We start from the raw sequence: 27,662 nt of genomic DNA on the forward strand, positions 1-27,662 counted from the left end.
AACTTCAATTGCATCATTTTCAAAAACTGAAGTTCATGGGTTAGATGACTGTCCATACTTGCTTGTATTTAGAATTGCTGCTATCATTTCATTGTAGTTTCAATGGAGTGGTGTATATAAAAAGTACATTGTATTAATATTGCATTTTATCTGCAAATAAAATTGAATCGAAGCTCAGAGGGGAGTGCATGCTATTTTAGTATGAGGTCCTTGGTTCAATCCCAAGGTTCTCCACTGAGTATTTGTGTGCCAAATTCACATTACACAACTCCTACTTTCCAGAATGTTGAAATTCTCAGCAGGAAACAGAGATGTTATTGTGTGCCAAATTCACATTACACAACTGTACTTTCAGAATGTTGATAAAATCTTGCAGCATAGAGTGGCATTTGTCGGTCTTGTAAACCTGAAGATCATGGGTTCAATCCCATGTTGTACATTTATGTAACAGAAGTGGCACTTGAAGGTTGCCAAAAACTTCAATTGCATCATTTTCAAAAACTGAAGTTCATGGGTTAGATGACTGTCCATACTTGCTTGTATTTAGAATTGCTGCTATCATTTCATTGTAGTTTCAATGGAGTGGTGTATATAAAAAGTACATTGTATTAATATTGCATTTTATCTGCAAATAAAATTGGATCGAAGCTCAGAGGGGAGTGCATGCTATTTTAGTATGAGATCCTTGGTTCAATCCCAAGGTTCTCCACTGAGTATTTGTGTGCCAAATTCACATTACACAACTCCTACTTTCCAGAATGTTGAAATTCTCACACGAAACAGAGATGTTATTTGTGTGCCAAATTCACATTACACAACTACTACTTTCCAGAATGTTGATAAATATCTTGCAGCATAGAGTGGCATGGTGGCCAAGTGTAAAGGTGTTGGTCTTGTAAACTGAGGATCATGGGTTCAAATCCCATCTGTGCCTTACTGAAAGATAGCTGGTACCATGGGAAGGTTCTTTCACTGGAGGACTTTGAAGAAAAAAAAAGTTTTCTCAAAATGGCAACCCTGCTATTATATAGTAAGGGGATGCCTCTACGGTAGAGCTAATACTTGAAATGCATGCGCTCTGAAGATAATCCCCAAATTTTCTGATTTTTGAGTATATTTAGTTTGAAATTAGCTTTTGCACAACTGTACTTCCCAGAATGTTGACATTTTAAACAGTAAACACCATAATAGATGTGCTAAGTCATCTGTTTTTGTAAACTGAAGCACATGGGTTCAATCCTGGGTTCAAGCCTTGTTGCGTTTATGGAAGCTAGATGATATTATGGAAATGTACTTTCATTAGAACAGTGTAAAGAAAGGGTCAATTGTATTGATATGGCCACTACGACCTGTATGCTCTAGTCGGCTGGCCCTCGCTACATATTCGTCGCCAGACCCACTGGTTCCAGGTCATCTTTTTAGTCTATGCTAGGTAAAGCTCCGCCTTATCTCAGCTCACTGGTCACGATAACAACACCCACCCGTCCAGCACGCGTTCCACTGGTCAGTATATCTCACTGGTGGACATCCCGGTAAATGCCATTTACAACCATTTGTGTATTTTTTCCTAGGTCCCCTATTTTCAATCACCAGTTGCTTTCAACAATTCACTGTGCATTTGCAACATGATTCTATAGTGAAAAAACATCGTTCCAGTGGACATGATGAAATCGACAGTTGCATCAACTGTATTTAGCAAGTATTCAGACCCCTCTGAATACTTGCAGACATTTTCATTTTACTCACTTTTTGTCTCTTCCACAATGTTATTCCTCACTCCTACAGTGTCCATCACAATTACATGCACATGGACAATTATGCAAATTAGGTGATGACATCATTTAGCAACTTCTAGTGACTTTTAGGACAGCCAATAGCTACTTTCCTTACTGAGGTGTTGGCAACACTGCTAACTTTAAACATCGGCTATCTGAGCAGCTAACTGATCTTGAAGCAGCTGTACAAAGCCCACTGTAAATAGCCCACCCAATCTACCTACCTCATCCCCAGTGTTTTAACCCATTTCTATTGCACAAATTGCTCAAAAATAATTGAATAGCCCACCCAATCTACCTACCTCATCCCCATATTGTTTTAATATACTTTCTGCTCTTTGCACACCAGTATTTCTACTTGCACATCATCATCTGCTCATCTATCACTCCAGTGTTAATTTGCTAAATTGTAAATAGCGGGCTACTATGGCCTATTTATTGCCTTACCTCCATTTGCACGCACTGTATATAGACTTTCTTTTTTTCTTCGATTGTGTTATTGACTGTACGCTTGTTTATTCCATCTGTAACTTTGTGTTGTTGTTTGTGTTGCGCTGCTTTGTTTTATCTTGGCCATAGCTGCACTGTTGAATATGAAAACTTGTTCTCAAAAGCTTACCTGCTTAATTATACGTGAAATTTAAAAAAATAAGAATCAAACAACGGTTTCTGGTTAGGGAAGAAAGGGGATGTAGCTCAGTGGTAGAGCGCACCGAATGCATGCATGCAATGAGGTCCTGGGTTCAATCCAAAGCTTCTCCATTCAAATTTTTGCAATGGCCCATCTCCTACTTTCCAGAATGTTGAAATTCTCAGCAGGAAGCAGAGACGTGCTAAATAATTTGCTCTTGTAATCTGAAGAACATGTGTTCAATCCCTGTTCGTACATTTATGTAACAGAAGAGGAATGGTTGCCAACTTCAATTGCATCATTTTCAAAAACTGAAGTTCATGGGTTAGATGACTGGCCATACTTGCTTGTATTTAGAATTGCTGCTATCATTTCATTGTAGTTTCAATGGAGTGGTGTATATAAAAAGTACATTGTATTCATATTGCATTTTATCTGCAAATAAAATTGAATCGAAGCTCAGAGGGGGAGTGCATGCTATTTTAGTATGAGGTCCTTGGTTCAATCCCAAGGTTCTCCACTGAGTATTTGTGTGCCAAATTCACATTACACAACTCCTACTTTCCAGAATGTTGAAATTCTCAGAGATGTTAGCAGAATGTTGATCTTGCAGCAGCAGACGGAAAGTGCTAAATAATTTGCTCTTGTAATCTGAAGAACATGTGTTCAATCCCTGTTATAGTACATTTATGTAACAGAAGTGGCATGGTTGCCAACTTCAATTGCATCATTTTCAAAAACTGAAGTTCATGGGTTAGATGACTGTCCATACTTGCTTGTATTTAGAATTGCTGCTATCATTTCATTGTAGTTTCAATGGAGTGGTGTATATAAAAAGTACATTGTATTAATATTGCATTTTATCTGCAAATAAAATTGGATCGAAGCTCAGAGGGGAGTGCATGCTATTTTAGTATGAGGTCCTTGGTTCAATCCCAAGGTTCTCCACTGAGTATTTGTGTGCCAAATTCACATTACACAACTCCTACTTTCCAGAATGTTGAAATTCTCACACGAAACAGAGATGTTATTTGTGTGCCAAATTCACATTACACAACTACTACTTTCCAGAATGTTGATAAATATCTTGCAGCATAGAGTGGCATGGTGGCCAAGCGGAAAGGCGTCGGTCTTGTAAACCGAAGATCATGGGTTCAAATCCCATCTGTGCCTTACTGAAAGATAGCTGGTACCATGGGAAGGTTCTTTCACTGGAGGACTTTGAAGAAAAAAAAGTTTTCTCAAAATGGCAACCCTGCTATTATATAGTAAGGGGATGTGCCTCTACGGTAGAGCGGGCATTGAAATGCATGACTTCTAAATGCATAAGATAATCCCCAAATTTTCTGATGAGTATATTTAGTTGTGAAATTAGCTTTTGCACAACTGTACTTTCCAGAATGTTGACATTTTAAAAAGGAAATAGATGTGCTAAGTCATCTGTTTTTGTAAACTGAAGCACATGGGTTCAATCCTGGGTTCAAGCCTTGTTCGACGTTTATGGAAGCTAGATGATATTATGGAAATGTACTTTCATTAGAACAGTGTAAAGAAAGGGTCAATTGTATTGATATGGCCACTACGACCTGTATGCTCTAGTCGGCTGGCCCTCGCTACATATTCGTCGCCAGACCCACTGGTTCCAGGTCATCTTTTTAGTCAAAAGCTCCTTATCTAGCTCACTGGTCCGATAAACACACCCACCCATGGGAGCTCCGCCTTATCCCAGCTCACTGGTCACGATAACAACACCCACCCGTAGCACGCGTTCCAGCAGGTATATCTCACTGGTCATCCCCAAAGCCACACACCTCCTTTGGTGCCTTTTTCAGTTCTCTGCTGACAATGACTGGAACGCAATTGCAAAAATTCGTTCCAGTGTTCACCAAATAAGCGACTTAGTCGCTGTATTTAGCAAGTATTCAGACCCCTCTGAATACTTGCAGACATTTTCATTTTACTCACTTTTTGTCTCTTCCACAATGTTATTCCTCACTCCTACAGTGTCCATCACAATTACATGCACATGGACAATTATGCAAATTAGGTGATGACATCATTTAGCAACTTCTAGTGACTTTTAGGACAGCCAATAGCTACTTTCCTTACTTGTTGGCAACACTGCTAACTTTAAACATCGGCTATCTGAGCAGCTAACTGATTGCTGCAGCTGTACAAAGCCCATCTGTAAATAGCCCACCCAATCTACCTACCTCATCCCCATATTGTTTTAATATACTTTCTGCTCTTTGCACACCAGTATTTCTACTTGCACATCATCATCTGCTCATCTATCACTCCAGTGTTAATTTGCTAAATTGTAAATACTTCGCTACTATGGCCTATTTATTGCCTTACCTCCATTTGCACGCACTGTATATAGACTTTCTTTTTTTCTTCTATTGTGTTATTGACTGTACGCTTGTTTATTCCATCTGTAACTTTGTGTTGTTGTTTGTGTTGCGCTGCTTTGCTTTATCTTGGCCAGGTTTGATAGCCAGAGGGAATAGAAATGAAAACTTGTTCTCAACTAGCTTACCTGCTTAATTATACGTGAAATTTAAAAAAATAAGAAAAAACAATTTCTTTTGCAGAAAGGGGATGTAGCTCAGTGGTAGAGCGCATGCTTCGCATGTATGAGGTCCTGGGTTCAATCCCCAGCTTCTCCATTCAAATTTTTGCAATGGCCCATCTCCTACTTTCCAGAATGTTGAAATTCTCAGCAGGAAGCAGAGACGTGCTAAATAATTTGCTCTTGTAATCTGAAGAACATGTGTTCAATCCCTGTTCGTACATTTATGTAACAGAAGAGGAATGGTTGCCAACTTCAATTGCATCATTTTCAAAAACTGAAGTTCATGGGTTAGATGACTGGCCATACTTGCTTGTATTTAGAATTGCTGCTATCATTTCATTGTAGTTTCAATGGAGTGGTGTATATAAAAAGTACATTGTATTAATATTGCATTTTATCTGCAAATAAAATTGGATCGAAGCTCAGAGGGGGAGTGCATGCTATTTTAGTATGAGGTCCTTGGTTCAATCCCAAGGTTCTCCACTGAGTATTTGTGTGCCAAATTCACATTACACAACTCCTACTTTCCAGAATGTTGAAATTCTCACACGAAACAGAGATGTTATTTGTGTGCCAAATTCACATTACACAACTACTACTTTCCAGAATGTTGATAAATATCTTGCAGCATAGAGTGGCATGGTGGCCAAGCGGTAAGGCGTCGGTCTTGTAAACCGAAGATCATGGGTTCAAATCCCATCTGTGCCTTACTGAAAGATAGCTGGTACCATGGGAAGGTTCTTTCACTGGAGCACTTTGAAGAAAAAAAAAGTTTTCTCAAAATGGCAACCCTGCTATTATATAGTAAGGGGAATATTTTGTATTTTTGGGTTACCAGGTGCCTATTTTCAATCACCAGTTGCACAACAATGCGTATCCATCAGAATATTTTAAACTGTCCATAAAGCACTCAGGACGGCCCCCATAGATAGAGGGCCGTAGTAGGGTGCTCACATAGCGGGCATGGACAATAGGAGTCCCGGTAAATGCATTTACAACCATATTGTGTATTTTTGGGTTCCTAGGTGCCTATTTTCAATCACCAGTTGCACAACAATGCACGTGCATTTGCAACATGATTCTATAGTGAAAAAACATCACCAAATGGACATGATGAAATCAACAGTTGCATCAACGCAGTTGCACAGGGCGGGGTCGTGACCCAGGGTCTCGAGCTTGATGACAAGCTTGGAGGGTACTATGGAGTTGAATGCCGAGCTGTAGTCGATGAACAGCATTCTCACATAGGTTTTCCTCTTGTCCAGATGGGTTAGGGCAGTGTGCAGTGTGGTTGAGATTGCATCGTCTGTGGACCTATTTGGGCGGTAAGCAAATTGGAGTGGGTCTAGGGTGTCAGGTAGGGTGGAGGTGATATGGTCCTTGACTAGTCTCTCAAAGCACTTCATGATGACGGAAGTGAGTGCTACGGGGCAGTAGTCGTTTAGCTCAGTTACCTTAGCTTTCTTGGGAACAGGAACAATGGTGGCCCTCTTGAAGCATGTGGGAACAGCAGACTGGTATAGGGATTGATTGAATATGTCCGTAAACACACCGGCCAGCTGGTCTGCGCATGCTCTGAGGGCGCGGCTGGGGATGCCGTCTGGGCCTGCAGCTTTGCGAGGGTTAACACGATTAAATGTCTTATTCACCTCGGCTGCAGTGAAGGAGAGTCCGCATGTTTCCGTTGCAGGCCGTGTCAGTGGCACTGTATTGTCCTCAAAGCGGGCAAAAGTTATTTAGTCTGCCTGGGAGCAAGACATCCTGGTCCGTGGCTGGGCTGGATTTCTTCTTGTAGTCCGTGATTGACTGTAGACCCTGCCACATGCCTCTTGTGTCTGAGCCGTTGAATTGAGATTCTACTTTGTCTCTGTACTGACGCTTAGCTTGTTTGATAGCCTTGCGGAGGGAATAGCTGCACTGTTTGTATTCGGTCATGTTACCAGTCACCTTGCCCTGATTAAAGCAGTGGTTCGCGCTTTTTCAGTTTCACGCGAATGCTGCCATCAATCCATGGTTTCTGGTTAGGGAATGTTTTAATCATTGCTATGGGAACGACATCTTCAACGCACGTTCTAATGAACTTGCACACCGAATCAGCGTATTCGTCAATATTGTTATCTGACGCAATATGAAACATATCCCAGTCCACGTGATGGAAGCAGTCTTGGAGTGTGGAGTCAGTTTGGTCGGACCAGCGTTGGACAGACCTCAGCGTGGGAGCCTCTTGTTTTAGTTTCTGTCTGTAGGCAGGGATCAACAAAATGGAGTCGTGGTCAGCTTTTCTGAAAGGAGGGCGGGGCAAGGCCTGGATTGAACACATGTTCTTCAGATTACAAGAGCAAATTATTTAGCACATCTCTGTTTCCTGCTGAGAATTTCAACATTCTGGAAAGTAGGAGATGGGCCATTGCAAAAATTTTATGGAGAAGCTGGGGATTGGACCCAGGACTATATGCAAAAGGGGATCCCCTTACTATATAATAGCAGGGTTGCCATTTTGAGAAAACTTTTTTTTCTTCAAAGTCCTCCAGTGAAAGAACCTTCACATGTTACAAGCTATCTTTCAGTAAGGCACAGATGGGATTTGAACCCATGATATTCAATTTACAAGACCGACACCTTACCACTTGGCCACCATGCCACTCTATGCTGCAAGATATTTATCAACATTCTGGAAAGTAGTAGTTGTGTAATGTGAATTTGGCACACAAATAACATCTCTGTTTCCTGTGAGAATTTCAACATCCTGTAAAGTAGGAGTTGTGTAATGTGAATTTGGCACACAAATACTCAGTGGAGAACCTTGGGATTGAACCAAGGACCTCATACTAAAATAGCATGCACTCCCCCTCTGAGCTTCGATTCAATTTTATTTGCAGATAAAATGCAATATTAATACAATGTACTTTTTATATACACCACTCCATTGAAACTACAATGAAATGATAGCAGCAATATTAAATACAAGCAAGTATGGACAGTCATCTAACCCATGAACTTCAGTTTTTGAAAATGATGCAATTGAAGTTGGCAACCATGCCACTTCAAATCATATCAAATCAAATCAAATTTTATTTGTCACATACACATGGTTAGCAGATGTTAATGCGAGTGTAGCGAAATGCTTGTGCTTCTAGTTCCGACAATGCAGTAATAACCAACAAGTAATCTAACTAACAATTCCAAAACTACTGTCTTATACACAGTGTAAGGGGATAAAGAATATGTACATAAGGATATATGAATGAGTGATGGTGCACAGGAGCATAGGCAAGATACAGTGGATGGTATCGAGTACAGTATATACATATGAGATGAGTATGTAAACAAAGTGGCATAGTTAAAGTGGCTAGTGATACATGTATTACATAAGGATGCAGTCGATGATATAGAGTACAGTATATACTTATGCATATGAGATGAATAATGTTGGGCTAAGTAACATTATATAAGGTAGCATTGTTTAAAGTGGCTAGTGATATATTTACATCATTTCCCTTCAATTCCCATGATTAAAGTGGCTGGAGTAGAGTCAGTGTCATTGACAGTGTGTTGGCAGTAGCCACTCAATGTTAGTGGTGGCTGTTTAACAGTCTGATGGCCTTGAGATAGAAGCTGTTTTTCAGTCTCTCGGTCCACTTTTGATGCACCTGTACTGACCTCGCCTTCTGGATGACAGCGGGGTGAACAGGCAGTGGCTCGGGTGGTTGATGTCCTTGATGATCTTTATGGCCTTCCTGTAGCATCGGGTGGTGTAGGTGTCCTGGAGGGCAGGTAGTTTGCCCCGGTGATGCGTTGTGCAGACCTCACTACCCTCTGGAGAGCCTTACGGTTGAGGGCGGTGCAGTTGCCATACCAGGCGGTGATACAGCCCGCCAGGATGCTCTCGATTGTGCATCTGTAGAAGTTTGTGAGTGCTTTTGGTGACAAGCCGAATTTCTTCAGCCTCCTGAGGTTGAAGAGGCGCTGCTGCGCCTTCCTCACGATGCTGTCTGTGTGAGTGGACCAATTCAGTTTGTCTGTGATGTGTATGCCGAGGAACTTAAAACTTGCTACCCTCTCCACTACTGTTCCATCGATGTGGATGGGGGGTGTTCCCTCTGCTGTTTCCTGAAGTCCACAATCATCTCCTTTTGTTGACGTTGAGTGAAAAGTGTGAGGTTATTTTCCTGACACCACACTCCGAGGGCCCTCACCTCCTCCCTTAGGCCGTCTCGTCGTTATTGATAATCAAGCCTACCACTGTTGTGTCGTCCGCAAACTTGATGATTGAGTTTGAGGCGTGCATGGCCACGCAGTCGTGGGTGAACAGGGAGTACAGGAGAGGGCTCAGAACGCACCCTTGTGGGGCCCCAGTGTTGAGGATCAGCGGGGAGGAGATGTTGTTGCCTACCCTCACCACCTGTGGGCGGCCTATGAATCAGGAAGTCCAGTACCCAGTTGCACAGGGCGGGGTCGAGACCCAGGGTCTCGAGCTTGATGACGAGCTTGGAGGGTACTATGGTGTTGAATGCCGAGCTGTAGTCGATGAACAGCATTCTCACATAGGTATTCCTCTTGTCCAGATGGGTTAGGGCAGTGTGCAGTGTGGTTGAGATTGCATCGTCTGTGGACCTATTTGGGCGGTAAGCAAATTGAGTGGGTCAAGGGTGTCAGGTAGGGTGGAGGTGATATGGTCCTTGACTAGTCTCTCAAAGCACTTCATGATGACGGATGTGAGTGCTACGAGGGCGGTAGTCGTTTAGCTCAGTTACATTAGCTTTCTTGGGAACAGGAACAATGGTGGCCCTCTTGAAGCATGTGGGAACAGCAGACAGGTATAGGGATTGATTGAATATGTCCGTAAACACACCGGCCAGCTGGTCTGCGCATGCTCTGAGTGGGCGCGGCTGGGGATGCCGTCTGGGCCTGCAGCCTTGCGAGGGTTAACACGTCTAAATGTCTTACTCACTTCGGCTGCAGTGAAGGAGAGACCGCATGTTTTCGTAGCAGGCCGTGTCAGTGGCACTGTATTGTCCTCAAAGCGGGCAAAAAGTTATTTAGTCTGCCTGGGAGCAAGACATCCTGGTCCGTGACTGGGCTGGGTTTCTTCCTGTAGTCCGTGATTGACTGTAGACCCTGCCACATGCCTCTTGTGTCTGAGCCGTTGAATTGAGATTCTACTTTGTCTCTGTACTGGCGCTTAGCTTGTTTGATAGCCTTGCGGAGGGAATAGCTGCACTGTTTGTATTCAGTCATGTCACCAGACACCTTGCCCTGATTAAAAGCAGTGGTTCACGCCTTCAGTTCCACACGAATGCTGCCATCAATCCACGGTTTCTGGTTAGGGAATGTTTTAATCGTTGCTATGGGAACGACATCTTCAACGCACGTTCTAATTAACTCGCACACCGAATCAGCGTATTCGTCAATGTTGTTATCTGAGACAAAGTACGAAACATCTCCCAGTCCACGTGATGGAAGCAGTCTTGGAGTGTGGAGTCAGCTTGGTCGGACCAGCGTTGGACAGACCTCAGCGTGGGAGCCTCTTGTTTTAGTTTCTGTCTGTAGGCAGGGATCAACAAAATGGAGTCGTGGTCAGCTTTTCCGAAAGGGGGCGGGGCAGGGCCTTATATGCATCGCGGAAGTTAGAGTAACAGAATGCTGTTCCTCGACTACAGCTCGGCATTCAACTCCATAGTACCCTCCAAGCTTGTCATCAAGCTCGAGACCCTGGGTCACGACCCCCTGTGCAACTGCGTCCTGGACTTCCTGACGGGCCGCCCCCAGGTGGTGAGGGTAGGCAACAACATCTCCACCCCGCTGATCCTCAACACTGGGGCCCCACAAGGGTGCGTTCTGAGCCCTCTCCTGTACTCCCTGTTCACCCACGACTGCGTGGCCACGCACGCCTCCAACTCAATCATCAAGTTTGCGGACGACACAACAGTGGTAGGCTTGATTACCAACAACGACGAGACGGACTACAGGGAGGAGGTGAGGGCCCTTGGAGTGTGGTGTCAGGAAAATAACCTCACACTCAACGTCAACAAAACTAAGGAGATGATCGTGGACTTCAGGAAACAACAGAGGGAACACCCCCCTATCCACATCGATGGAACAGTAGTGGAGAGTGTAGCAAGTTTTAAATTCCTCGGCATACACATCACAGACAAACTGAACTGGTCCACTCACACAGACAGCATCGTGAAGAAGGCGCAGCAGCGCCTCTTCAACCTCAGGAGGCTGAAGAAATTCGGCTTGTCACCAAAAGCACTCACAAACTTCTACAGATGCACAATCGAGAGCATCCTGGCGGGCTGTATCACCGCCTGGTACGGCAACTGCTCCGCCCTCAACCGTAAGGCTCTCCAGAGGGTAGTGAGGTCTGCACAACGCATCACCGGGGGCAAACTACCTGCCCTCCAGGACACCTACACCACCCGATGTTACAGGAAGGCCATAAAGATCATCAAGGACATCAACCACCCGAGCCACTGCCTCTCACCCCGCTATCATCCAGAAGGCGGGGCGGCAGGGTAGCCTAGTGGTTAGAGTGTTGGACTAGTAACCGGAAGGTTGTGAGTTCAAACCCCTGAGCTGACAAGGTACAAATCTGTCGTTCTGCCCGTGAACAGGCAGTTAACCCACCGTTCCCAGGCCATCATTGAAAATAAGAATGTGTTCTTAACTGACTTGCCTGGTTAAATAAAGGTTAAAAAAAAAAAAAAAAAAAAAAGGCGAGGTCAGTACAGGTGCAACACACACTGACAATGACACTGACTCAACTCCAGCCACTTTAATAATGGGAATTGATGGGAAATGATGTAAATATATCACTAGCCACTTTAAACAATGCTACCTTATATAATGTTACTTACCCTACATTATTCATCTCATATGCATACGTATATACTGTACTCTATATCATCGACTGCATCCTTATGTAATACATGTATCACTAGCCACTTTAACTATGCCACTTTGTTTACATACTCATCTCATATGTATATACTGTACTCGATATCATCTACTGTATCTTGCCTATGCTGCTCTGTACCATCACTCATTCATATATCCTTATGTACATATTCTTTATCCCCTTACACTGTGTATAAGACAGTAGTTTTGGAATTGTTAGTTAGATTACTTGTTGGTTATTACTGCATTGTCGGAACTAGAAGCACAAGCATTTCGCTACACTCGCATTAACATCTGCTAACCATGTGTATGTGACAAATAAAATTTGATTTGATTTGATTTGATGTTTTTTTCACTATAGAATCATATTGCAAATGCACGTGCATTTGCAATATGTTTCAATGGGCATTTACCATCACGAATTTGGCATGCTCAAAAATCCTGCAAAAATGCAAAATTGACTGTCCAGATGCATTTACGGGATGGCCGGGGAGTTGTTCCCAGTGATAGTTGTCCTTTCCATCATCATGTCCATTTGTGTTGCATTTCATCATGTCCATTTGGTCCTGATGTTTTTGGACAGTTTAAAATATTCTGATGGATGCATTGTTGTGCAACTGGTGATTGAAAATAGGCACCTGGTAACCCAAAAATACAAAATATGGTTGTAAATGCATTTACCGGGACTCCTATTGTCCATGCCCGCTATGGGAGTACCCTGCTTTATGGACAGTTTAAAATATTCTGATGGATACGCATTGTTGTGCAACTGGTGATTGAAAATAGGCACCTGGTAACCCAAAAATAAAAATATGGTTGTAAATGCATTTACCGGGACTCCTATTGCCCATGCCCGCTATGGGAGTACCCTACTACGGCCCTCTATCCGTGGGGGCCGTCCTGAGTGCTTTATGGACTGTTTAAAATATTCTGATGGATACGCATTGTTGTGCAACTGGTGATTGAAAATAGGCACCTGGTAACCCAAAAATAAAAATATGTTTGTAAAATGCATTTACCGGTCATTCTGATATTAATGCCCGCTATGGGAACACAGGATGGCCGGGCAGTGATAGTTGTTCCTTTCCATCACTCGTTGTGTTGATTTCATCATGTCCATTTGGTGATGTTTTTTCACTATAGAATCGGGCAGGTTCATAAGGCATTCATAACCCATATAGGCTTCAGGTTGAATTTTGGAGTGCAGGCAATGTATTCCTATGGGGAGAGAAGTCCATGCAAACTGTTTGATGTAAACACCTTCTTTTAACTATTAAGGGTTAATGCCACACGGTCTAGGTTAGGCTTGCACGGATCGGGAGGACCTTAGGAACGTACCTGAGGTCGAATTGTGCTTCTCACCCTAACGGTTCTCTCACTGTCACCCAAAAGCAAATGATGTTGTGGGGCAGGCTTCATTTTGGGCCTACTATTCTAATGGTCGCTGCGCTTAGACCGAGCGAGCTACGGTCAAGCGGGATATCTCGTTGAACTCGGCACGGCCTAGGGATTATGGTAATGCCATTGCCTGCTCTCTGTGTCTTTAAGCACCGCACTTTGTCACTCCATCCTTCCTGTGTGTGTGTGTGAGGGAGTTTGTCTTTGAGATCTGTTGGGAGAAATGACTGATTTACAGTTCAGGAGGGTTACCTAGTCACACATATGAAGTTTTGGAGAGATGTGACTTTTCTAACCCTTCAAAACAGACAGTGTGACCCAATGAAAGGCACTTCCGGTCATGGCACAGGAAGCTATAGGTAAACACATGTCTTGACTGAGGTAGCCTCTTACAGAATCCTGAGTTTTAAGTCTTTAAGTTAAGAATTGACTGATCTACACAGGGTTGAATGCAGTCATTTTCACATTTGCAGGTTATGTACATCAAAATACCTTTTGGGTGAATTTAACCACTTCCGGTTGCTTCAGGAAGCTTAGAATCGACACAGGTAGACCTCATAGTGGTCTGATGGACTGTTATAGAAGACAGGTTCATAAGGCATTCATAACCCACATAGGCTTCAGGTTCAATTTAGGAGTGCAGGCAATGTATTCCTATGGGGAGAGAAGTCAATGCAAACTGTTTGAAGTAAACACCTTCTTTTAACTGTTAAGGGTTAATGCCATACGGTCAAGGTTAGGCTTGCACGGATCGGGAGGACCTTAGGAACGTATCTGAGGTCGAATTGTGCTTCTCACCCTAACGGTTCTCTCACTGTCACCCAAAAGCAAATGACATTGAGGGCCAGGCTTCATTTTGGGCCTTCTTTTTTTCAAGGTCGCTGCACTCAGAGCGAGCTACGGTCAAGCGGGACGTCTCGTTGAACTCGGCACAGTCTGGACACTATGGTGATGCCATTTTTTGTGTTGATTTCAGAATGCCATTTTGGTGATGGTCCCTCTGTGTTTAAACTTTTATTGCAAATGTTACAAAAGTCAACTAGCAAGTCAGTGTCCATCAGTCAATTAGATGTCATTCTGACACCAAACTGATACCAATTGACACCAAACTGACTTTTTCCAACTCATTTAGAAGCCAACTATCACATATGTCAGAGCAGACCCATAATTCACAACGCCTTCAGTTTAAAAAAGAATAAAAATGTAAAACACATAGTTATGTTCTAGCTGCGGGTCCAGGTCGGTCATTATGTGTAGGCCTATGTGAGGCGACCCCGAATCCCGAGTTTCGGCTCGACAGGTCCTTCGGTGCCCGAGTAAAACCCTAATTGGTGCTGAAAATCCACTTTTTTACATGCCTTGCTATGGGGTCCTTGAATGAGCTATCGGACAGAAACGTTGGGGTCCGTCTCTATGGGCCGAGCCGGTTTCAATGCACCTAGCCTTGCGTCTCTGAGACTTTTCTAAATGTCGTCATTTTCGTAATGGTCAAAATGAATTGAAGTCATTGCAAATGTACGAGGATGTTTCTCGGTCCGAGAACCTGCTAGAGCCACCTAACTCACCACGCACTATCGACCTGAGGTCTAGAACAGGTTTCTAAAGCTTCGGAACTCTAGGTCTGACGGTTCTTTTTTAGCTCGAACAAAGCTAACTATTGCAGGCACTGTCTGTCTCTACGCACCCCAATACGTCCCTCCTTCCAAGCTGTGTGTGTGTGTGATTTAGTTTTCCTTTGAAATTTTATGGGAAAAATGACTGATTTACAGTTCATGGGGGTTGCCTAATCACACATATGAAGTTTTGGACAGATCTGACTTTTTTAACCCTTCGAAACAGCCCCTGAGACACCAATTATGGCACTTCCGGTTGGCACAGGAAGCTATAAGTCAACACATATCCTCATTGGGGTATGCTTTTACAGAATCCTGAGTTTTAAGTCTTTACGTTAAGAATTGACTGATTTACACAGGGTTGAATGAACTATGTGGTATCAAACTGCAGGCAGGGTATGGATATACACTTTTAGGGTGATTTGAACCACTTCCGGTTGGTCCAGGAAGCTTAGAATCAACACAGGTAGACCTCATACTGGCCTGATGGACTGTTACCGAAGACAGGTTCATACGGCATTCATAACCCATATAGGCTTCAGGTTGAATTTAGGGGTGAAGGCAATGTATTCCTATGGGGAGAGAAGTCAATGCAAACTGTTTGAAGTAAACACCTTCTTTTAACTGTTAAGGGTTAATGCCACAAGGTCAAGGTTAGGCTTGCACGGATCGGGAGGACCTTAGGAACGTACCTGAGGTCGAATTGTGTTTCTCAACCTAACGGTTCTCACACAAAAGCAAATGACATTGTGTGGCAGGCTTCATTTTGGGCCTACTTTTCTAATGGTCGCTGCGCTTAGACCGAGCGAGCTACGGTCAAGCGGGATATCTCGTTGAACTCGGCACGGCCTAGGGATTATGGTAATGCCATTGCCTGCTCTCTGTGTCTTTTAGCACCGCACTTTGTCACTCCATCCTTGCTGTGTGTGTGTGAGAGCTTTTCTTTGACATCTGTTGGGAGAAATGACTGATTTACAGTTCAGGAGGGTTACCTAGTCACACATATGAAGTTTTGGAAAGATGTGACTTTTTTAACCCTTCAAAACAGACAGTGTGACCCAATTAAAGGCACTTCCGGTTGGCACAGGAAGCTATAAATAAACTCATATCCTGATTGGGGTATGCCTATACAGAATCCTGAGTTTTAAGTCTTTACGTTAAGAACTGAGTTATTTACGGAGGGTTTAGTGAGTGTGTGTTATTTCAGAAAATCATAGAAAATCACAGAAATCTCGCAGAGCTCCGCAGCACACTTTAAAAAGATTCGTATGAACACCCTGCAACTGGATCTGTAACTGAAAAAAAAAAAAACACCTATCTTTGAACATCACCAATTTGTCATTGTAAGATTTCTCTTAAATGACGATAGATAAATGGCTGGTTCTTTTTTTTTTTATTGACACCGGAGGCTCCTTGACTTTGACGTGAAGTGGAAAAATAATTTCTCTATTTTCATTTTGGACCTTTAATCCCAGAGAAATGGCCATAACTCAAAAACCGTCGAGGCCTAGACGCCATCTTGTTCGGGACCAACTGCCCATTATCCCAAACCTACGCTCACCAAGTTTCGGCTTTGAAATATTTTCCGTTTTGGAGATAAGGCCCTGTCGTGATTCGTGATGTTTTGTCCAATTACAATATGATTGCTTATGCCCTCTTGTGGGATTTTTCGGGACAGCGGAAAAATGACCAAAATTTGATTATTTTATAAAACGGAAACTGAATGTAGAAAGTTCATTTGATGACTTCCCGGTAGGTCCGGCCCTGCCGCTCGGCCCGACGCCGTCCGCGAATTTTACAAACGTTTTCGGACGTCTAGTAAGGGACCGTACATTTGCAATATGGACTTTCTCACTAACCATACAGCAAATGTCAAAATGTTCCCTTAAGGTATGTCAGGCTATGCTGTTGGTGGACTTGTTAGTTTGCGCTCCAGCACTTGCAGAGGCTCGGTGCATCTCAAGAATTGCGGCCAAAAGCTAGTGGCTGTTTAGCTCAGTTGGTTAGAGTGTGGTGCTAATAACGCCAAGGTCAAGGGTTTGATCCCCGTACTGGCTGTGGTGTACATTTTGAGTGTCAAAATTGTGAGTCACATGCATGTGAATTGTCAAGGGTGCCACAGAATTAAATTTAGTGAATTGCCGAAATAGCTCAGTTGGGAGAGCGTTAGACTGAAGATCTAAAGGTCCCTGGTTCGATCCTGGATTTTGGCATTTGTATTTGTTCTTTCTTTATGCTCTGGCTTCAAGGAAACTATCCACAGCTTTGTTTGTGGGCCTCAATGGTGTGTGCTACGCTGCTCCTCTGAAGTAAGTAATAATTCATCTTGCTTTTTCATCTGACATTTTGACATCAGTGTTACAGGAAAGTTGCTTGTCATTGTTACATGACAGTAGGTTGTCGTAAGACAAGGCTGCATGAAGTGTGAACTGGAGCTTTCTTGGATCCACAAAAAATGTGTTTTTGGGGAATGCGGAAATCGATCCCACTACCTATAGCATGCTAAGCAAACACAATACCAATTGATCAAATTCCCCAGCTGTTTGGAATTGCCACAAGGAGCAACCAAGAGTGTCCAGTCTTGTCAGGCTATGCTGTTGGTGGACTTGTTAGTTTGCGCTCCAGCACTTGCAGAGGCTCGGTGCATCTCAACAATTGTGCTCTGTAGCCAGCGGCCGGTTAGCTCAGTTGGTTAGAGTGTGTGATACGCTGCTCTCTGAAAGTAAGTAATGTCTTCTTTTTCATCTGACATTGTGACATCAGTGTAACATGAGAGTTGCTTGTCATTGTTACATGACAGTTTCTTGTCATTGTTTACATGACAGTAGGTTGTCGTAAGACAAGGCTGCATGAAGTCTGAACTGGAGTTTTCTTGGATCCATCAAACAATGTGCTTTTGGAGAATGCAGGCATCGATCCCACTACCTCACGCATGCAAAGCATTTGAGCTAATTCCCAGCCGTTTGGAATTTCCGCATGAAGCAACCAAGAGGGTCCAGTCTTGTCAGGCTATGCTGTTGGTGGACTTGTTAGTGCGCCACGCGCCAGCACTTGCAGAGGCTCGGTGCATCTCAACAATTGCAGCCAATAGCTAGTGGCTGGTTAGCTCAGTTGGTTAGAGTGTGGTGCTAATAACACCAAGGTCATGGGTTCGATCCCTGTACTGGCTATGATGTATATTTTGAGTGTCAAAATTGTGAGTCACATGCATGTGATTTGTCAAGGGTGCCACAGAATTGAAATTAGTGAATTGCCGAAATAGCTCATTTGGGAGAGCTTTAGACTGAAGATGTAAAGGTCCCTGGTTCGATCCTGGGTTTCGGCATTTGTATTTGTTCTTTCTTTATGCTCTGGCTTCAAGGAAACTATCCACAGCTTTGTTTGTGGGCCTCAATGGTGTGTGCTACGCTGCTCCTCTGAAAGTAAGTAATGTCTTGCTTTTTCATCTGACATTTTGACATCAGTGTTACAGGAAAGTTGCTTGTCATTGTTACATGACAGTAGGTTGTCGTAAGACAAGGCTGCATGAAGTGTGAACTGGAGCTTTCTTGGATCCACAAAAAAATGTGTTTTTGGGGAATGCGGGCATCGATCCCACTACCTATAGCATGCTAAGCAAACACAATACCAATTGATCAAATTCCCCAGCTGTTTGGAATTGCCACAAGGAGCAACCAAGAGTGTCCAGTCTTGTCAGGCTATGCTGTTGGTGGACTTGTTAGTTTGCGCTCCAGCACTTGCAGAGGCTCGGTGCATCTCAACAATTGTGCTCTGTAGCCAGCGGCTGGTTAGCTCAGTTGGTTAGAGTGTGTGTTAGAGTGTGTGGTACGCTGCTCTCTGAAAGTAAGTAATGTCTTCTTTTTCATCTGACATTGTGACATCAGTGTAACATGAGAGTTGCTTGTCATTGTTACATGACAGTTTCTTGTCATTGTTTACATGACAGTAGGTTGTCGTAAGACAAGGCTGCATGAAGTCTGAACTGGAGTTTTCTTGGATCCATCAAACAATGTGCTTTTGGAGAATGCAGGCATCGATCCCACTACCTCACGCATGCAAAGCATTTGAGCTAATTCCCCAGCCGTTTGGAATTTCCGCATGAAGCAACCAAGAGGGTCCAGTCTTGTCAGGCTATGCTGTTGGTGGACTTGTTAGTTTTGCGCCAGCACTTGCAGAGGCTCGGTGCATCTCAACAATTGCAGCCAATAGCTAGTGGCTGGTTAGCTCAGTTGGTTAGAGTGTGGTGCTAATAACGCCAAGGTCATGGGTTCGATCCCCGTACTGGCTATGATGTACATTTTGAGTGTCAAAATTGTGAGTCACATTTTGAGTGTCAAAATTGTGAGTCACATGCATGTGAATTTGTCAAGGGTGCCACAGAATTAATTTAGTGAATTGCCGAAATAGCTCAGTTGGGAGAGCGTTAGACTGAAGATCTAAAGGTCCCTGGTTCGATCCTGGGTTTCGGCATTTGTATTTGTTCTTTCTTTATGCTCTGGCTTCAAGGAAACTATCCACAGCTTTGTTTGTGGGCCTCAATGGTGTGTGCTACGCTGCTCCTCTGAAAGTAAGTAATGTCTTGCTTTTTCATCTGACATTTTGACATCAGTGTTACAGGAAAGTTGCTTGTCATTGTTACATGACAGTAGGTTGTCGTAAGACAAGGCTGCATGAAGTGTGAACTGGAGCTTTCTTGGATCCACAAAAAAATGTGTTTTTGGGGAATGCGGGCATCGATCCCACTACCTATAGCATGCTAAGCAAACACAATACCAATTGATCAAATTCCCCAGCTGTTTGGAATTGCCACAAGGAGCAACCAAGAGTGTCCAGTCTTGTCAGGCTATGCTGTTGGTGGACTTGTTAGTTTGCGCTCCAGCACTTGCAGAGGCTCGGTGCATCTCAACAATTGTGCTCTGTAGCCAGCGGCCGGTTAGCTCAGTTGGTTAGAGTGTGTGATACGCTGCTCTCTGAAAGTAAGTAATGTCTTCTTTTTCATCTGACATTGTGACATCAGTGTTACATGAGAGTTGCTTGTCATTGTTACATGACAGTTTCTTGTCATTGTTTACATGACAGTAGGTTGTCGTAAGACAAGGCTGCATGAAGTCTGAACTGGAGTTTTCTTGGATCCATCAAACAATGTGCTTTTGGAGAATGCAGGCATCGATCCCACTACCTCACGCATGCAAAGCATGTGAGCTAATTCTCCAGCCGTTTGGAATTTCCGCATGAAGCAACCAAGAGGGTCCAGTCTTGTCAGGCTATGCTGTTGGTGGACTTGTTAGTTTGCGCTCCAGCACTTGCAGAGGCTCGGTGCATCTCAACAATTGCTCCCAGTAGCTAGTGCTTTTGGAGAATGCAGGCATCGATCCCACTACCTCACGCATGCAAAGCATGTGAGCTAATTCTCCAGCCGTTTGGAATTTCCGCATGAAGCAACCAAGAGGGTCCAGTCTTGTCAGGCTATGCTGTTGGTGGACTTGCGTTAGTTTGCGCCAGCACTTGCAGAGGCTCGGTGCATCTCAACAATTGCTCCCAGTAGCTAGTGGCTGGTTAGCTCAGTTGGTTAGAGTGTGGTGCTAATAATGTCAAGGTCATGGGTTTGATCCCCGTACTGGCTATGATGTACATTTTGAGTGTCAAAATTGTGAGTCACATGCATGTGAATTGTCAAGGGTGCCACAGAATTAAATTTAGTGAATTGCCGAAATAGCTCAGTTGGGAGAGCGTTAGACTGAAGATCTAAAGGTCCCTGGTTTCGATCCCGGGTTTCGGCATTTGTATTTGTTCTTTCTTTATGTTCTGGCTTCAAGGAAACTATCCACAGCTTTGTTTGTGGGCCTCAATGGTGTGTGCTACGCTGCATCTCCAGGTGGCGGGAACGGCCCATCTCCAGATTGTCTAGAATGTCGATTTATACTGACTGGCCTTGACTTCGTGCTGATAACGCGAAGGCTAGAGGGCCCCTCTACTTGTGAAATAGAACGTTTAGAAAACGCTGACGTCATTTTCAGTTTATAACCTGTGGAAATATGTGTATGGGGGAGTACTCTCTTGAAATAAACGCTGTTACTTTTGGCTTTTAAGACTGGTCTCAATCTACTTCATGCATAATTAATGAATTTACAACTCATTAATGAATTAGAATGAGTGAGAATCTGGTTTTGGCTACAAAACATACAGGAATTTAGAAATTCCACTAACATTTGGTCCTTCGATGCCAGATCTAAATACCCCTCCCTGGTATCTTGAGGTAGTACGCTGAAAATCGTGCACGGACGAGTTTTTGACTCGTTTTACTAAAGACCTGACCTCTGAATTGAGGTTAAAATTTAAAACAGGCCTGCGTATTATCACAGATTCCAGGAAAGGTGACTAGATTCAAACGAACAATGCTTTCCCAGCCGGCAGCCAGGTAAAGTAGCCTTTATTCTCGATTTTGGGGGGATTTGAGTTCTTTAATTGATGTTCTGAGAATTCATCAATGGTGAGAGCTTTGCTATCCCCACAGGGGTGTATGACCATCATACAATGGGTTTTGTAGAACCGACATACACGGAAGCAGGTTCGAAAATAACCTGTGGTAATGTGCACTACCGCAAATAAACTAAACTTAATCATGAGAGGCACACCCGCCCGAGATTAAGAAGGGATATTAAATAGGTACTGGGAGATAGGACGGTGATCTTGTAAAAATACTAGGCGTGGGGAGACAGCAAGGAATGCAAGATAACTGGATTGGTCATTTGATCATCGTTCCGATTCAACTAATACTACGGAAAATATCCAAATTGACCTTAATCATGAGAGGCACACCCGCCCGAGATTAAGACGGGATATTAAATAGGTACTGGGGGATAGGACGGTGATCTCGTACGAATACTGGGCGTGGGGAGATGGCAAGAATGCGCAAGATAACTGGATTGGTCATTTGAATAGTGGCAGTATTGATCATCGGTCCGATTCAACTAATACTACGGAAATATCCAAATAAGGAGGAGAGGGAATTTAAATCTAAAGAAATGAGATAAAAGCCATATCTATAGACAGGATAGTTCCATGCGAGAGGGGAGTCTAACAATTAGTGGCGTGAGATAACGATTATTAGCGTTCTTTACTGACACAACCGGAAAATAAGATTTTAACTAGGGCTTTACAAACCCTGGGCTTATAGTTGTAAGGTTAGACCTAATATCTGATTCAAAAGTCAAAGCTATTGGTAAGATTTCCATAAAGAGCTAAACTTAATCATGAGAGATTAAGACAGAAAAGGAAGGATTGTTTAGCCAAATAAGGAGGAGAGGGAAACTTAAATCTAAAGAAATGAGATAAAAGCCATATCTATAGACAGGATAGTTTCTGCGAGAGGGGAGTCTAACAATTAGTGGCGTGAGATAACGATTATTAGCGTTCTTTACTGACACAACCGGAAAATAAGATTTTAACTAGGGCTTTACAAACCCTGGGCTTATAGTTGTAAGGTTAGACCTAATATCTGATTCAAAAGTCAAAGCTATTGGTAAGATTTCCATAAAAGAGCTAAACTTAATCATGAGAGATTAAGACAGAAAAGGAAGGATTGTTTAGCCAAATAAGGAGGAGAGGGAAACTAAAATCTAAAGAAATGAGATAAAAGCCATATCTATAGACAGGATAGTTCCATGCGAGAGGGGAGTCTAACAATTAGTGGCGTGAGATAACGATTATTAGCGTTCTTTACTGACACAACCGGAAAATAAGATTTTAACTAGGGCTTTACAAACCCTGGGCTTATAGTTGTAAGGTCAGACCTAATATCTGATTCAAAAGTCAAAGCTATTGGTAAGATTTCCATAAAAGAGACACACAAATAGTCAGACAAAAAAAGGAAGGATGGTTTAGAAATTCCTCAAAAGAAGTGTCGAAAAACTAGCGGGAGATTACCGTAATACGAGAACAAAGAGAGGAGAAGGGAAGCAGCCAAAATCTGACTCAGACAAAGAACCCGAATGATAGCTGATATTTATAACCTTTCCTTGCTATACCCGTAATTAGGACGATTTTCTGGGAATTCCCGTGGCGAAGTTTTGGGACTACGGACAATTATAATAATAATGTTGAGAAAAATGGATAAAGTGAGTCAAAAGAAAAATACAAAATGGTTTAATTGTAATCCCGGCCGAGGCGGTTAACTAAAATGGATTTTAGATTGTAATTGACATATTTGTATGTTCTGCCTGAAAAATACGGACGCCAGTGTTTGTAAAAGATATGAAATGAACGTTTATTATGTGTTTTAGATTGAATACATTTTGTTTAAAAAAAAGAAGGCATTAAAAATAATGGCGAGACAATTTCGATGAAAAACGCAATTTTGCCCAAAATGATCTGGTGGAATAATGTATTGAGATGGGAGTCGTATTTAAATAAAATGTATCATGGAAGAGAAAGTTACCTAAGGTTAAATGTAGGGAATAACGGAGAGATACGATACAATTTCGGGCTATCCGGACGTTATAGCTATTTATGAATTGACTGACATATGATAAATTTAGCACAAAACATGGTACGTTTAAATGTTAGAGTATGGTAAGCTGAGAAGTTTGGGTTGGAGTTACGTTGATGATCGTAAAGAGGCCACAGCTTGCAACGGAAGTGCTGCAAGGTACTAAATGGGCTATATAGTGCAACGCTTGGACTATAAAATATGTAAGAATAGTTTAATCGTAAAAAGTTGTGATTGTTTTTCCGAGTATTGATTTTTGGTTAGGTAACGCCTGGGAATTCGAACTAGAAGTTAAAGTATCAAAAAAAAAAAAAAAAAAAAAAAAAAAAAATCTCTTTTCTCTTTTTCTTTACGGGGAAAAATAATGTATTATCTTAAAGGGACAGTGCACGTCAATCACAGTGGTTTGAGTGTATGACAGTGGAAAAAATATTGTGGGACGACAAATTGAAGATAGACTGAATAAGTTACATGAAACATCAAGAGATTTAAAACAAACGATGTGAAGGGATCATCAGAATTATTGGGTGTCGTTGTAGGAGTAAAAGTTTGGGTTAAGGGGATTTCCCTGTTCCCAGAGACAAGGTATTTTAAAGGTGTACACTCACTAATGCTAGTATGAGTTTTTAATTAGACAAGTGAATAACGTATTAAAAATAGAGTTGTAATTAAAATACTAAGTCAAAGACGAGACAGTTACTTAGAGCAAAATGGATTCTAAATGATAACAAAGAGACAATTACGATTTATGCCCATCGAAAGGTTTTTATAAAATTAGCGAATTTAGAGATGTTGGTTGGGGTGGCAAATTATAATTCAGGATTTGAACTGATGTGATAAATTAGGTTTGGTTAATCGAACAAGAATTATTTACAATTCATTTAAAGTCGCTAATCGAATGGGGCTGAGGTTGAGCACTTGATGATGTCGTCACTAGCGAGGCACTTTTTGTCAGGAACTGGGGATAACGGAGCAAATTGAATGGCTGTTAGTGTGGGTATCGAGGTTTCGAGTGACTTTTCAGAAGTTGATGTAAATTACAAAATACATTTTTAACAGTAATTTGAGAGTTGCCAGGATAGTCAGGAAAGATGCTTAAAACTATCAGCGGATACCTAGGTAGGCATCAAGGTGTGGCGTTTGTTTGGGTTGAACTATGTTAGGGAGAGAGAGACTGGATGTATGATTCGTAAAACATCGTGGTAATGGATTCCATGGTTGTGATTCCAGGGTTGATTGTTTACGTAACACCAGTGAATTTGAGCACTTTCAATTGTGTGGAGCCATGTTAGGGTATTTAAAGTTTGAAAAGCAACCTCTATAGAAAAATATAACTGCATATGTTCGGGAAGTAAGCTAGGTTGAATTTGGTTATTCAAACTTTTCCCCTGATACGTAGATGCGTGTTTAAGTGCGATTCTGATTCTTCATTCCGGGACGGATGGAAGTTATCTAAAATAAGTCAATTAAAGGAGCCATGGGAGAAAGTGAATGCATATTTATTAAATATCGGGGATTAAATTACAGATTTCTTACACTGAGAAATGTATCGGGTTAATTGTATCTACGGGTAACACGTTCATTTGAGTAAACATATACATTGACGGTGTTTAAAACTTATGATTAATGATTTTAGTTAAAGGGGAATCATCATTAGGTTTAGTTTATAGTTCACTTTTGAGTTTCTGAATCGGAATTAGCATAGTGAATGCTAGTTAGGAGTGTTGTGTTTTTCTGGGAAAATGGATGTTTAAAGGGTCTCAATTTTAGATGTTTCCTGGGATTATAACCTGGGGGAGAGAGCAGCCATAAACGACCAAATTGAAAAAGGTCTGAAAATATATACACATAAAACAATTGTTAGAACTATTTGTTTTAGTGCAAAGGTATTTTAAAGAGGCACGCTCACATATGGAACCTTATGAGTTGTTATTTTATGGGTTTTTTTACACAGGTGACTATTTCTATTGTAAGGATAAAGGGTTCTTTATGTCTAATATGGTATGACCTTTTGACCTTATCGTGACTGTCTTCTGAGGTCTGATCAGCCTCAGGGGAGAGTCATTTGTATAATGGATGTGGTCATATTGAGTTACTAGTTTTAAGGTAAATTCATTAGAAATGAAGCAGTTTTGGTTGAGGGGTTAGAATTACTGGTTGAACCGCAAATGAGAAAGTGGTTCAGGATTCTGTTTTTACCACATTAGCTGTGAAGTTTTTGAAGCGGCTATTAGTGATTTGGTATTGTAACAGAGAGAAAGTCATATTTATCATTGAGAATAAATAGGGGAAGATAACATATTTTGAGCCAACGGGGCAGGGAAGAATTTGAGATGTTTTTGTTTGGTTTTAACCCCTGTGTACAGGAGTGCCAAAAGACGGGTGACATTACCTTTGTAATGGGGGAGGGTGTCCGTATGGGGATTACATGATAACCAACTTGGGACAGTTCCGGGATTGGAGAAGAGGGTATCCTTATAGCATAGGGGATCCCACAAAGGTGGATAGGTTTTCCATGATATGGGGGAAACCTGGGAGCACTGTTGAACTCTGTAAAGGTGATGAAATCCTACTAACCATCAAAACTATTAAGCTCTCTGATGCAGGCACTTACACCCTCGGACTACAAAGGACCGGGACAGACACGATGGGTGTGTTTTCTATTAAGGTACTGCCAAAACCAGAGGTTTTTGGCTTGCATCTTCCGGCGCCGACAGAGATGGCCGCCTCGCTTCGCGTTCCTAGGAAACTATGCAGTTTTTTGTTTTTTTACGTGTTATTTCTTACACTAGTACCCCAGGTCATCTTAGGTTTCATTACATACAGCCGAGAAGAACTACTGAATATAAGATCAGCGTCAACTCACCATCAGTACGACCAAGAATATGTTTTTCGCGATGCGGATCCTGTGTTCTGCCTTACAAACAGGACAACGGAGTGGATCCCATGCAGCGACCCGAAAATACGACTCAGAAAAAGAGGGAAACGAAGCGGTCTTCTGGTCAGACTCCGGAGACGGGCACATCGTGCACCTCTCCCTAGCATTCTTCTCGCCAATGTCCAGTCTCTTGACAACAAGGTTGATGAAATCCGAGCAAGGGTAGCATTCCAGAGGGACATCAGAGACTGTAACGTTCTCTGCTTCACGGAAACATGGCTCACTGGAGAGACGCAATCCGAAGCGGTGCAGCCAGCGGGTTTCTCCACGCATCGCGCCGACAGAAACAAACATCTTTCTGGTAAGAAGAGGGGCGGGGGCGTATGCCTTATGACTAACGTGACATGGTGTGATGAAAGAAACATACAGGAACTCAAATCCTTCTGTTCACCTGATTTAGAATTCCTCACAATCAAATGTAGACCGCATTATCTACCAAGAGAATTCTCTTCGATTATAATCACAGCCGTATATATCCCCCCAAGCAGACACATCGATGGCTCTGAACGAACTTTATTTAACTCTCTGCAAACTGGAAACGATTTATCCGGAGGCTGCATTCATTGTAGCTGGGGATTTTAACAAGGCTAATCTGAAAACAAGACTCCCTAAATTTTATCAGCATATCGATTGCGCAACCAGGGGTGGAAAGACCTTGGATCATTGTTACTCTAACTTCCGCGACGCATATAAGGCCCTGCCCCGCCCCCCTTTCGGAAAAGCTGACCACGACTCCATTTTGTTGATCCCTGCCTACAGACAGAAACTAAAACAAGAAGCTCCCACGCTGAGGTCTGTCCAACGCTGGTCCGACCAATCTGATTCCACACTCCAAGACTGCTTCCATCACGTGGACTGGGAGATGTTTCGTATTGCGTCAGACAACAACATTGACGAATACGCTGATTCGGTGTGCGAGTTCATTAGAACGTGCGTTGAAGATGTCGTTCCCATAGCAACGATTAAAACATTCCCTAACCAGAAACCTTGGATTGATGGCAGCATTCGTGTGAAACTGAAGGCACGAACCACTGCTTTTAATCAGGGCAAGGTGTCTGGTAACATGACTGAATACAAACAGTGCAGCTATTCCCTCCGCAAGGCTATCAAACAAGCTAAGCGCCAGTACAGAGACAAAGTAGAATCTCAATTCAACGGCTCAGACACAAGAGGCATGTGGCAGGGTCTACAGTCAATCACGGACTACAGGAAGAAACCCAGCCCAGTCACGGACCAGGATGTCTTGCTCCCAGGCAGACTAAATAACTTTTTGCCCGCTTTGAGGACAATACAGTGCCACTGACACGGCCTGCAACGAAAACATGCGGTCTCTCCTTCACTGCA

The 27,662-nt window shown here is 42.7% G+C and overlaps 12 non-coding genes across 12 annotated transcripts; 11 read left to right on the forward strand and 1 right to left on the reverse strand.

Moving 5' to 3' along the window:
* Window positions 1–3,507: 3,507 nt before the first annotated feature.
* trnat-ugu lies at window positions 3,508–3,579 on the forward strand. Its single transcript has one exon. It is a non-coding gene; the product is annotated as a tRNA-Thr (tRNA).
* A 1,424-nt stretch (window positions 3,580–5,003) lies between these two features.
* Window positions 5,004–5,075, forward strand: trnaa-cgc. Its single transcript has one exon. It is a non-coding gene; the product is annotated as a tRNA-Ala (tRNA).
* Window positions 5,076–5,617: 542 nt separating this feature from the next.
* trnat-ugu lies at window positions 5,618–5,689 on the forward strand. Its single transcript has one exon. It is a non-coding gene; the product is annotated as a tRNA-Thr (tRNA).
* A 1,861-nt stretch (window positions 5,690–7,550) lies between these two features.
* Window positions 7,551–7,622, reverse strand: trnat-ugu. The gene has a single exon. It is a non-coding gene; the product is annotated as a tRNA-Thr (tRNA).
* Window positions 7,623–16,876: 9,254 nt separating this feature from the next.
* Window positions 16,877–16,950, forward strand: trnai-aau. Its single transcript has one exon. It is a non-coding gene; the product is annotated as a tRNA-Ile (tRNA).
* An 82-nt stretch (window positions 16,951–17,032) lies between these two features.
* Window positions 17,033–17,105, forward strand: trnaf-gaa. Its single transcript has one exon. It is a non-coding gene; the product is annotated as a tRNA-Phe (tRNA).
* An 883-nt stretch (window positions 17,106–17,988) lies between these two features.
* trnai-aau lies at window positions 17,989–18,062 on the forward strand. The gene has a single exon. It is a non-coding gene; the product is annotated as a tRNA-Ile (tRNA).
* An 82-nt stretch (window positions 18,063–18,144) lies between these two features.
* Window positions 18,145–18,217, forward strand: trnaf-gaa. Its single transcript has one exon. It is a non-coding gene; the product is annotated as a tRNA-Phe (tRNA).
* Window positions 18,218–19,106: 889 nt separating this feature from the next.
* Window positions 19,107–19,180, forward strand: trnai-aau. The gene has a single exon. It is a non-coding gene; the product is annotated as a tRNA-Ile (tRNA).
* Window positions 19,181–19,289: 109 nt separating this feature from the next.
* trnaf-gaa lies at window positions 19,290–19,362 on the forward strand. Its single transcript has one exon. It is a non-coding gene; the product is annotated as a tRNA-Phe (tRNA).
* A 1,080-nt stretch (window positions 19,363–20,442) lies between these two features.
* trnai-aau lies at window positions 20,443–20,516 on the forward strand. Its single transcript has one exon. It is a non-coding gene; the product is annotated as a tRNA-Ile (tRNA).
* Window positions 20,517–20,598: 82 nt separating this feature from the next.
* Window positions 20,599–20,672, forward strand: trnaf-gaa. The gene has a single exon. It is a non-coding gene; the product is annotated as a tRNA-Phe (tRNA).
* The last annotated feature ends 6,990 nt before the right edge of the window (window positions 20,673–27,662 follow it).

This window comes from Oncorhynchus tshawytscha, unplaced genomic scaffold (assembly GCF_018296145.1).
Source record: "Oncorhynchus tshawytscha isolate Ot180627B unplaced genomic scaffold, Otsh_v2.0 Un_contig_9546_pilon_pilon, whole genome shotgun sequence".
Lineage (NCBI taxonomy): Eukaryota > Metazoa > Chordata > Actinopteri > Salmoniformes > Salmonidae > Oncorhynchus > Oncorhynchus tshawytscha.